Genomic DNA, 9,154 nt, shown 5'->3' on the forward strand with positions numbered 1-9,154 from the left:
TTTTTTTTATCATGTACTCAGGGGTCCTTCAGGCAGTGCTCCTGTCCTAATTCATTCTTCACCTTCATCAATGTTACTGATGATGGTTTCTTGCAAAACTTGATATCCTCTGCAGAATTATTATTGGCCTCCTCTTCCTCATCTGGAAACAATCGCTTGGTGACAGCGTATGTCACATATTTCCTCTACCATTCCTCCACTTCTCTCAACTTCTCTATGTCACTGCCTAATTTCTAGCATTTGTTAAGCATAATTTAGCGCTCACATCAGGAGATGTCATGTTCATCTGTGCTGGCCTCAGTTCACAGTAGCTTGGCTGTGATGGCTTTATGAGATCTTTGATTAGATTAGATTACTTACAGTGTGGAAACAGGCCCTTCGGCCCAACAAGTCCACACTGACCCGCCGAAGCGCAACCCACCCATACCCTTACATATACCCCTTACTTAACACTACGGGCAATTTAGCATGGCCAATTCACCTGACCCGCACATCTTTAGACCATGGGAGGAAACCGGAGCACCCGGAGGAAACTCACGCAGACACGGGGAGAACGTGCAAACTCCACACAGTCAGTCGCCTGAGGCGGGAATTGAACCCAGGTCCCTGGTGCTGTGAGGCAGCAGTGCTAACCACTGTGCCACCGTGCTGCCCCTAAATGTCCTCCAACTAATCCTAGTCATAAATTAGTCCAACTAATTAGGAAGACTGGTCATTGTTTTCTATTCCTAAGTGTAAATTTGTATCCTCATCATTGATGTAAATTATCTCTGCAGCTCCCTTGTTAGGATGAATTAGATTGATTGCAACTTCAGCTATAACCCTATATTCCCCATTCCAAAATCTGTGCCCTCTGGGGGGACTCTTCACCTGACAATTAGCTTCAGTCACCTTTGCCCCCATCTCTCTGGAATTTGTTCCATTAAGGTGTCTGTCTCCTCTTTTCTTGCTGCTCTAAAATCTCTCCCTAAAAATCAACTTCTTTGGGCATTTTGATGACTCCACCCCCTACCTCCAACTTTGGCTCAGCCTGTTTCTTTTTGCATCACTGTGAAGCACCTTGGGATTTTTCCTTTATTAAAGGCATTATGTGAATGAAGCTGTTGTTTATTGCTGACATCACTCAATGTAACTTGTTGTCACACTTAATGTGCAAAACATCTGCTCCACCCCCTTCCCCCCACAAACAAACTGGTTAATGCTCAGGCTCCACAGCTGTTACCTGCTGTATTTTCTGGGCCAGGTATGCAGCTTTCATCCTTCCCAGTATACCACTATTATGCTATTGGAATATACTAAACACATTAATAGAACATAGAACATAGAAAAATACAGCGCAGTACAGGCCCTTTGGATCTCGATGTTGCGCCGATCCAAGCCCACCTAACCTACACTAGCCCACTATCCTCCATATGCCTATCCAATGCCCAATTAAATGCCCATAAAGAGGGAGAGTCCACCACTGTTACTGGCAAAGCATTCCATGAACTCATGACTCGCTGAGTAAAGAATCTACCCCTAACATCTGTCCTAAATCTACCACCCCTTAATTTAAAGCTATGCCCCCTCGTAATATCTGACTCCATACGTGGAAAAGGTTCTCATGGTCATTAATGTGTGATGGTATTAATGGATATGTCAGCCTTGTTTCAGTGAAAATAATTTCCTCTTTCAGTTAAAAGATAATGAGTTCAAGTCTTCATTCAGGGATATCAGTACAATACTAAGAGGGTGCTGCAGTGCAGTGTTTGAAGGTCAATCTTTTGGAGGAGATGTGCAACCTTGGTTTCCTGCTCCCCTTTCAGATAGATTTAAAATACCCGTTGGCATTATTTGAGAAGAAGCAGTGTTCTCCCTTGTTTCCTGGCAAGAAGTCATCCTTCAATCAAGGTCACAAAAGCAAATGATCTGGTCTCTTATTTCATTGCTGCTTATGGTCCTTGCTGTGAGCAATTTGCTCCTGTGTTCCCTCATATTACAAAAGTGATTACAATTTAAAAATGCTTACTTGGCTTTGCAATGTTGTGAGAGGTGTTCAATAATTTCATTTTCCTTTTTCTTTCCTTGTGTACAGAAATAAAGTTTTGATTTGACACATGAAATTAATTATTCTGTCTCTCATGATCGCTGCCAAACTCACTAAAAGCAAAAGTGAATTGGATGAGCTCTTGACAGAAACAAAAACACAATGTGATTTCCTAATCCAAGATATTGTGAGCGTGAAAATAAGGTGAGGAAGCTCTTGGCTTCTGCATAGAGGCATCTGGCAGACAGCTATTACATTGGTCTGACTGCCAGGTGCATTTCTGCCATAGAATAATCAGATATTAGCCAAATTTGGTCTTGTGGAGAGAACATGGACTCAACAGGAAGAACCAAAAAGAAGCAGTGAAGGACTAGAGATTTCATATTGGTAATTAGTGCCTGCTTCTGAATATAAAAGGCAGATGCAGCATTCAATTTTGAATTTATCAGTTGTTACAGTCATCCAGATTATATTAATATTTTAGAGGCGATTTTTAGTTTTGGGTGATTACATTTGTAAGAGTAATTTAAATGCTGGACTTTAGATGATGCTGGAGCACCTCAAATAATGGCAGTTCAATAGGATTTGTGTGTACATTATAAGGTCAGAGTTAGAAAGGCCGACTGCCTTCATTTAATCAGGAAACTTTGTGGACAGTAAGTCAGAGGAAATTGAAATGATCCGGATGGGTCCCAGAGTCACAATGACTGATGTTGATGCTAAAGGTTAATTAATCTAAGAATTTACCAAGGACAACTCAATTAACCACTGTTACTATAGGCAATGCTGCAGTTTATCCAAGACTCCAAATACATCTTAGTTCCCATGACGTCAACCATCTAGAAGGACAGGGACAGTAGATTCATGGGAACACCACCGCCTGCAAACTCCCACCCAAGCCACGCATCATTCTGACTACCACAATTCCTTCACCGTTGCTGGGTCAAAATCTTGGAAATCTCTTCCTGATTGCATTGTGAGTGACCCTACACATCAAGGACTGCAACATTTCAAGAGGGAAGTTCACCATCACCATTCCAGGACAAGTAGGGATGGGTAATAAATACTGGCTTATTCTGCAATGCCGACATTGATAAATACAACGAAGCCTAATGAAGCCTAAATTTGAGCTGAGAAATCCATAGTCATAAAGTTCTGAAGAGGAACTGGAGGTTCAGAGCTAAAAGATAATGGAAGAATTCCAGTGAAATTTCATACTTTGGAAAAGAGGTAGAACACTGAGAAGGAATCAAAGTGAATTTCAGAGGCCTGTGGCAGACCTTTTATTTGCCCAGGAAAGTGACTGAACCTTTAAGAGTTGCCAATGACTTTCAGGTGTCAACAAAGTGAAAAGGGAACATTAAAGATGAGATTTTCAGTTTAATGCACAAGTGGTTATATTTTATGTTTATCAATTTGAATAGGAGTCGTCAACTATGGCAATATTTCATTCATTCCACAAAACCAAAGACTGTGCCTACAAATTGAAGAATGCCACCATGATGTCCAAATAAGAAACTGGGTGTGATTCTCGGATTTTTGTTTGTTAGCATTCAGTTGTGCAGCATGTTGTGCAGCATTCAGTCTATCACGTCCTTCCAGGGCCATCCATGTTTCAATAGAATCATCTTATCTCATCATTCCAAACTTTCTGCACCAAATGAAATAGAATATAAAGAAAGTGTTTTAAAACCACAGAAGGAAATCAAATTGCTCCTGATTTTATGAAGTGTCAGCCTCCACTCATTCACTCTCCAAAGACTAGAGTAAATAATCAAGACTAATATTTCAGTGAAGTACTGAGGGATTGCCACACTGTTGGGGAGCCAGCTTTTTGGTGAGTTGTTAATCTATTTGTCTGCTCACGTGGATGTAAACTGTTCCATGGCACTATTTGAAGAGGAAGTTCTGGTGTAATGACCAACAGTCATGCCTCAATCACTAATAAGTCAGATTAGCTAAAGTTTTTTACGGGCTTAGTGATGTGCAAATTCACAGGCATGGTTCCCTACAACAGTAAGGTGATATAATTCACAAAAGACCATACACATCTCTCCATTACAGAGACACAATCAGTTAATTGGGAATGCATAGCTCGAGGGTACACCTTTATAGACATGGGTAAGGAGAAAATGTAGGGCCTCCATGAACTCCCACAGGCAGTCCAGGGATCAAACCCATACTGTTGGCTTTATTTTATATCAAACTTTCTCGAGCATCATACCTGACTAACTGAGTTAACACCCCATACGCTTCTATAACATTTGAAATGCTCTTCAGAATATTCTATATATACTCACCAAGAAAATTGAGTTCACTCGTCTGGAATGATTCACTGAGGCATTAGTTGGGCAGCTGGCTGAGCAAAAATAAATTAATACCACAAATAATTTCTGTACACTATTAAAGTGGCTTTCTAAGCAGAGCAGTACGCACTTAATCTTGATTGTCCAATAAGCATGCTCAATAAGTGTAGTTCATTCTTGAGAATGTGGGATTACTGGAATTTACCCAGTTTAATTATTTACAGGACACCAGAATCACATCAGAAATACCTTAATGAGATATGAAATGGGCAAGTCCTTATTAATATTTTAGAAGTTCCACAAATACAAGGATTGTGCCTACAAAGTGAAGAATGTTTATCTTGATGGTCAAATGAAAATCTGGGTGTGATTTAGAGATTTACAGTTAATTGTTAGTTTGCTCAAGGACATTTTATGAGATTCCAGTGGTGTACACACACCTAAAAAGCACAAAGTCATATGAAATTGGCTAAAGATAATATAAAATACACTGTTAAGTATCAGCAAGTAACAAGAAGGGATTGAAGAGGAATTGCTTAGAAAATGCGGGTGGGGGGAGACATCTATCACAATTGTTGACTCATTCTTATACCTCAGAGCTCTGGTCACCTTCTGCTTCAACACAGTCCTCCAGAATCCCCGGAGATACATAGAGTCATAGAGATGTACAGCACTGAAACAGAACCTTTGATCCAACTTGTTCATGCTGACCAGATTTTCTAAACTAATCTAGTTCCATTTGCCAGCATGTGGCCTAGGATTCAATCTTTTCTCTCAGGACCAAAATCCATAAAGTTAAGCTTGTGGCTTTTAGGATGTATCAAACTATCTTTTCTGGCTTGGATTCATAGGTGTTCAACTGTTGTGCTTATACCAGCTCACATCATGATCCAGGACCAGACTGAGATGGAGGTTTGATTCAAGAATGGGATTGGACATCCAGGAGAAGCAGTCAGCCTCACAATGGGATTGGACCATTGCCAAAGTTCCTGGTTAATGATTGCTGGTAGTACCCATATCTAGAATTAGATATCAGATGCATCAAGATGGTTGGCATGGTGATAGCTGCCTTGAGGAAACTTGCCACAAGGCTGAAAGATTATTCTTGTTGTACAGCTGATGAGGACATTTCTAAAAACAAAGGCTGTTAAAATAAACAGAGAAACTTTTTTCTCCTTTGAATTTCATTCAGTATTCAAGTCAGAGTTCCAAGTTACAGCCTTGGTAATCCTTCTCCAAGTAATTGCTAATCTTGCTGTTAAGGGTGAATTCTGCTCTCAAAGTGGGACTGGAAGAGAATGAAGGCCAGTATATTATTTTCCTATTTCCAACCAGCATTCTAAGAATGAGTTTGCAGAGTAATCTTCCTCGTTTGGTTTGGCCTCTTTTGGATTTTCAGGCTGGTACTTTGAAATGGATTATTGCTCCTTGTATTAATAATTCCAAAATCAGAATACCTCATCCTTTGTACTTGCAGATTCAGATAACATTGATTTGACCTGACTGTGACCTCTCATCAGGCTACAGGACATGCACTCAAATAGGCCAGAAAGGAAAGAAAAAGGCATTCCTGCCCCCCTTCAATTATAGTAATCATATGGCATATGGTTAAATTTTATTCAAATATGCAGAATTAATTGAATATATTGGCTTTAATTGAATATATTCAAAAATCTTGACTGTTGTGGTATCAAATATATCAAATGCAAACAATGCTGAGAAAATATGTCAAATTTTCTCTTCATATTTCTCGACTCTCCGGAAGCTACTGTCTTGAGCTAGAATATGATTTTGTGCGCTTGTCAGCCAATACTGTCAAGGTTAGACAGAAAATGGCAGTGGACCATTCAAGCAGGAGAGATGGCAAGTTGAACCTGCCAGATATTTTTGCCATACTGAAGAAAGCTTACACCTGAAACATTAACTTAGAGTCAGATGGTAATAGAGATGCACAGCAGGGAAACATACCCTGTGGTCCAAGTCATCCATGCTGACCAAATATCCCACATAATTTGCCAGCACATGGCCCATATCCCATTAATCCATTCTTATTCATATACCCATCCAAATGCCTTTTAAATGTTGCAACTGTATATGCCTCCACCACTTCCTCTGGCAGCTCATTCCATACACGTACCACCCTCTGTGTGAAAAAGTTGCCCCTTAGGTCCCTTTTATATCTTTCTCTTCTCACCCGAAACCTAAGTCCTCTAGCTTTGGACTCCCACACCCCAGGGAAAAGACTTTGTCTATTTATCCTATCCATACCCCTCATAATTTTATAAACCTCTATAAGGTCACCCCCCATGCTTCAGGAAAACAGCCCCAGCCTATTTAACCTCTCCTGTAGCTCAAATCCTCCAATGCTGGCAACATCCTTGTAAATCTTTTCTGACCCCTTTCCAGTTTTACAACATCATTCTAATAGGAAGGAGACCAGAATTGCATGCAATACTCCAACAATGGCCTAACCAATGTCCTGTACAGCCGCAACATGACTTCCCAACTCCTGACCAATACCCTGACCAATAAAGGAAAGCATACCAAACACCTTCTTCACTATCCTATCTACCTGTGACTCTATTTTCAAAGGAGCTATGAACCTGCACTCCAAGGTCTCTTTGTTCAGCAACACTCTCTAGGACCTTACCATTAAGTGTATAAGTCCTGCTTTGATTTGTTTTTCCAAAATACAGCACCTTGTGTTTATCTAAATTAAACTCCATCTGCCACTTCTCAGCCCATTCTGATCAGCCTATCTGATCAAGATCTTCCTGATTTCTCCATCTCCTGATGCTGCCTGGCCTGCTGTGGTTTTCCAGCCTCCTGCTTGTCTACCAGTTATTCTTGCTTTTCTTGGCTCAGACCTTTCAGTGCCCATTGCGCTGTTCCAGCTGAGAGTAGCTATGGTTGTACAGATTAGTCAGAAATTTCATCCACTTGATTGTTTTTGATGCATTTTCATAAGATCTGAAAAATATCAGTGATGAAGAGAAAACAGGACGAAGAACAGAAAAATGTGTTTGGAGGAGAGGTGAACATAAGTGTGTAAAGCAGCAATTTATAATTCAATGGATAACTTACTTTTGAAATAGCAAAAGAAAACAATTCATTGTGAATGTGAGCAGAGCCCTGCTTTCTTGTATGAATTCCAACCAAGATCTTTTGATTTTAAAAAAAAACCTTGACTTTTTACTTTGGCAGGTTGGATGTATATGGATTATATTGGCATCAGAGCCATGAGGATTGTAAGGATATCTGGGACATTTTCTGGAACCAATGGATAATTTCAATTCTGAAACTTCTTTTTTACTGCCAAATAGGTCTTATTATTAGTTCATTGTCAAGAAACTGTATAAAGATCTAACTGTGCCACTGTTGCATTCTTTGAAGATATTAATTGTGTGCCCCTTCAGTAATGCTGTCCATGAGATTGTAGTTGTTCTTTCCTGAAATTTGAAAATAAACAGCTGAAGACAAAATTGTGTGCTATAAATAGTTCTAGTTCAGATAGCCAGGTTTACTTGAAGCTTTTGCTTCCATCAGTCAAAATTAATACAATAACCTCATAATCAACTCAAAACTGAACTGTTAATATTCTAATTTCACAGTAGTCACAGTCAGCAGGAACATGGCCAATATGCAAGAAATCACCCCCATGTACCCGTAACGGATTATCAAGTATTGGATTGAGTTTGTGGAGAAAAGCACTTTCTTAATTGCCGATGCTCACGAGGGATTTATTTGAGTAATTTGGGAATTGAAGTAAACAGCAGTTGTTGCACGCAATGTTTAGTCCTGCTGCTCCCTCCCTGTAAAACACAACACGCAACTGGGACATTTGAACTGAGCAACCTGTCAGTATGTTATTTAGTTCTTTCTTGAATGCCTTGAAATGCATTGTATCTTTTTAACTGAAATGTGATGGGACAAAAGGTTATTGCAAATGTTCAACAGGTGTACAATACAAAGTGGAGTTTGAGAGATTGCTAAGAGCTGATCTTTCTGAATTTACTGCATTCAGTGGCACTGGCATACCTCTGAGCAGTGGGAGGCACCGGGTTTGTGTTGATGACACCCGACCTGAGCTGTGTTAGTAGAAAAGGGAGAAGAAAAAAATAGTCACTCTGGTTCTGAATGGTCATATGCACTCCCTCGTGGATGATGCAAGAGCAGCATTCAAAGAGAACTGAGAGCCTAATTTGATGATTAGCCCAACATCCTCCAGGTGGGAAATGAGCTTATTTGTTATTTTAAATAGCTTTAAAAGAAAAACAACTTCCCAGTACCTTAATGGGCCATAGCCCTACCTAGAAGGGAGCTCAGGCATATATTCAGAAGATATGACTCATGGCCTACACTCTGCTGAAAAGCAGTGGGATACTGTCATTCACCTTGGTTTCCAATAGCTAGTGAGCTGGGTGTGGGGAACAATCACACAAGGTTATTGTTCTGTGGAAATTTAATGGGTGCTGATGACCCTCATGGTTAAATAAAGGGCTGACAAATGGTTAGTAAACCTATATGCATATTTTCTTCAAAACTGATCATCTTGTTGGTTAACTTGGTGGTTGGGGAACTTAGGAGAGTGAATAATAAGCTAAAAGTGCATATTGTCACTGAAACATTGCTGCAAACTCTTAGATATTGCTTGGAAACATACAATATGTTAGCATCATTGACACAACATGTCACAGTGCATCATTGTCGTCAGAGGTTGTCATTACAAAATTGACCTTGACTCTCAGCATTGATTTTAATCCTCTTTCCACCCAGAAAAGAAAACAGAATGCCATTAGCTGTTCAGGGCAATGAAATTCAA

Source organism: Hemiscyllium ocellatum, chromosome 17 (assembly GCF_020745735.1).
Source record: "Hemiscyllium ocellatum isolate sHemOce1 chromosome 17, sHemOce1.pat.X.cur, whole genome shotgun sequence".
NCBI lineage: Eukaryota > Metazoa > Chordata > Chondrichthyes > Orectolobiformes > Hemiscylliidae > Hemiscyllium > Hemiscyllium ocellatum.